The following is a 3,472-nucleotide window of genomic DNA, read 5'->3' as shown; positions in this document are numbered from 1 at the left end:
CTCAAGGAAGGATGAGGATTTGGTAGCACTTGCTTAACATGAAGACTGCAACACAGTTTTTGAATCACAGATTCAAAAACACGGTGGTATTTGCCTTTAGCCTCTGATGCTCAACACAACCCAGACCTGCCTCTTGGGAGCAGGTGGGGGCTCCAGCCAGAAGTACATCCCACGTGCTCAGCACCAAGGCCTCCAAAAGAAACCCAGGAAACCCAGAATGTTTTAAAACTTGCCTTTGTCTTCCCCAGGAGATGTGCTCAGGGTGTTGCCTACGCTTACAGCAGCACCCAGAGGCTCTCGCCTCAGTCAGGTGCTGCCACTCAATCCTTCCTTACGTCCACACCACAAACTCAAGGTGGTCTGTCCTTCATTACTGACCACCAGGAGGGAAGGGGCACTCCTACACCTGCAGCGGAGGCCTGAGCCCTGGCTGCTGCCCCCACAGGGGTGGGGCTGTGGGGCAAGCATGGCTGGGGTGGCACTGAGGGTGTCCGAGGTGGCTACTGAAGGTATTTGGCACTGAGGGTGGCCAAAGTGGCAATGCGGATGCCCAAGGTGGCTACTGAGGGTGCCCAAAGCGGCAATGAGGGTGCCCGAGGCAGCTACTGAGGGTGCCTGAGGCAGAATTAAGGATCCTGAGGTGGCTACTGAGGGTGCCTGAGGCGGCAATGAGGGTGGACAGGGAGGCAGGGTGGGCACACTGGGCATGTATGGAGGCAGGGTTGTGCAAGCCTGGAGTGTGGGAAGGCAAGGTGGGCACACGAGGGGTGTGAGGCACTTGTGAGGCACCCAGCCATGGCAGGAAGCTCCCCCACAGCAGGGACTTTCCCCTCAGGGCCTTTTCAGCCCCAGCCTCCAGCCAGAGCCCCTCTCCGGCGGGTTTAATCCCAAAAAAACCCACGATGGTTTATAACACCCAGCCTTTCCCCTCAGGGATTATCTCCATTCCTGCCCAGGCGCTGCCGGGCCACCTCAAAAACTACCCTAAAGTAAGGTGAAGCCGGCCTGGCGCTGCCGGGGAACGGCTGCGGGGGTGGACGGACGTGGGGGGGGACGACACACACAGAGAGACCAGGCCCCGCCGGGCCGCCTTTTCCCGCCGCGGGCTGAGGAAAAGCCGCAGGTGCATCCGGGCGGCGGTGGGGGGGAGGACAAGAAGGAGGAGGAGAAGAAGCGGCGGACATAAAGGGCGGCGGCACCTGCAACTTACCATCGGTAGCACCCCTCGCTGGCCTCCAGCGTGAAGTTGACGCGGGTGCCGCGGGTGAAGGGCAGCAGCACCCTGGGGATGTTGAGCTTGGAGGAGGCGGTGGTGAGGTGAAGGGAAAGGAGAGGGAGGAGGAGGAGAAGAGGCAGGGAGGGAGCCATACTCCGGTGGGGGCGGGAAAGGGCGGCTGAACCGGCGGCGGAGGGACGTTAACGGCAGGGCAGGGCGCGCGCCCCCGGGGGGCGGAGGGGCCGAGGAAAGGGCCGGGCCAGGCGCGCGCCCCAGGGGGGCGGAGGGGCCGAGGAGAGGGCCGGGCCTGCCCCGAACGGGGGAAATTACACAGCCACGTGCAGCTCCTCCAGTAACTTCAACTTCTGGAGAAACTGTGATTACTGCTCTTGTGTGCAAATGCCCTCAAATGTGTCAACTGTCACAGATCAAAGGCTTGTAACCAGCCCAGGGATGAGAACTGCAGGACCACCAGGTAAAGAAATCAATAGAGAGTGAAAACACAGCCCTACAAGATGTATTTCAGTAACTGTCAGGCACAATATAACAACTGAAAACTGCTACTCGCATCCATCTGGCGTGTACAGAAGCATCTTCCCAAACGTATCTCGACTGCCACATTTTTTTCAGGTGGGTACCTCCTGCTCGTTACTGATCCAAATTACAATTCTGGTACGCTCAAGGAAGGATGAGGATTTGGTAGCACTTGCTTAACATGAAGACTGCAACACAGTTTTTGAATCACAGATTCAAAAACACGGTGGTATTTGCCTTTAGCCTCTGATGCTCAACACAACCCAGACCTGCCTCTTGGGAGCAGGTGGGGGCTCCAGCCAGAAGTACATCCCACGTGCTCAGCACCAAGGCCTCCAAAAGAAACCCAGGAAACCCAGAATGTTTTAAAACTTGCCTTTGTCTTCCCCAGGAGATGTGCTCAGGGTGTTGCCTACGCTTACAGCAGCACCCAGAGGCTCTCGCCTCAGTCAGGTGCTGCCACTCAATCCTTCCTTACGTCCACACCACAAACTCAAGGTGGTCCGTCCTTCATTACTGACCACCAGGAGGGAAGGGGCACTCCTACACCTGCAGCGGAGGCCTGAGCCCTGGCTGCTGCCCCCACAGGGGTGGGGCTGTGGGGCAAGCATGGCTGGGGTGGCACTGAGGGTGTCCGAGGTGGCTACTGAAGGTATTTGGCACTGAGGGTGGCCAAAGTGGCAATGCGGATGCCCAAGGTGGCTACTGAGGGTGCCCAAAGCGGCAATGAGGGTGCCCGAGGCAGCTACTGAGGGTGCCTGAGGCAGAATTAAGGATCCTGAGGTGGCTACTGAGGGTGCCTGAGGCGGCAATGAGGGTGGACAGGGAGGCAGGGTGGGCACACTGGGCATGTATGGAGGCAGGGTTGTGCAAGCCTGGAGTGTGGGAAGGCAAGGTGGGCACACGAGGGGTGTGAGGCACTTGTGAGGCACCCAGCCATGGCAGGAAGCTCCCCCACAGCAGGGACTTTCCCCTCAGGGCCTTTTCAGCCCCAGCCTCCAGCCAGAGCCCCTCTCCGGCGGGTTTAATCCCAAAAAAACCCACGATGGTTTATAACACCCAGCCTTTCCCCTCAGGGATTATCTCCATTCCTGCCCAGGCGCTGCCGGGCCACCTCAAAAACTACCCTAACGTAAGGTGAAGCCAGCCTGGTGCTGCCGGGGAACGGCTGCGGGGGTGGACGGACGTGGGGGGGGACGACACACACAGAGAGACCAGGCCCCGCCGGGCCGCCTTTTCCCGCCGCGGGCTGAGGAAAAGCCGCAGGTGCATCCGGGCGGCGGTGGGGGGGAGGACAAGAAGGAGGAGGAGAAGAAGCGGCGGACATAAAGGGCGGCGGCACCTGCAACTCACCATCGGTAGCACCCCTCGCTGGCCTCCAGCGTGAAGTTGACGCGGGTGCCGCGGGTGAAGGGCAGCAGCACCCTGGGGATGTTGAGCTTGGAGGAGGCGGTGGTGAGGTGAAGGGAAAGGAGAGGGAGGAGGAGGAGAAGAGGCAGGGAGGGAGCCATACTCCGGTGGGGGCGGGAAAGGGCGGCTGAACCGGCGGCGGAGGGACGTTAACGGCAGGGCAGGGCGCGCGCCCCCGGGGGGCGGAGGGGCCGAGGAAAGGGCCGGGCCAGGCGCGCGCCCCAGGGGGGCGGAGGGGCCGAGGAGAGGGCCGGGCCTGCCCCGAACGGGGGAAATTACACAGCCACGTGCAGCTCCTCCAGTAACTTCAAC

The sequence above is a fragment of the Calidris pugnax genome, unplaced genomic scaffold (assembly GCF_001431845.1).
Source record: "Calidris pugnax isolate Ruff unplaced genomic scaffold, ASM143184v1 scaffold336, whole genome shotgun sequence".
Taxonomy (NCBI): domain Eukaryota; kingdom Metazoa; phylum Chordata; class Aves; order Charadriiformes; family Scolopacidae; genus Calidris; species Calidris pugnax.
The sequence above is the reverse complement of the archived record's forward strand: the minus strand, read 5'-3'. Positions refer to the sequence as shown.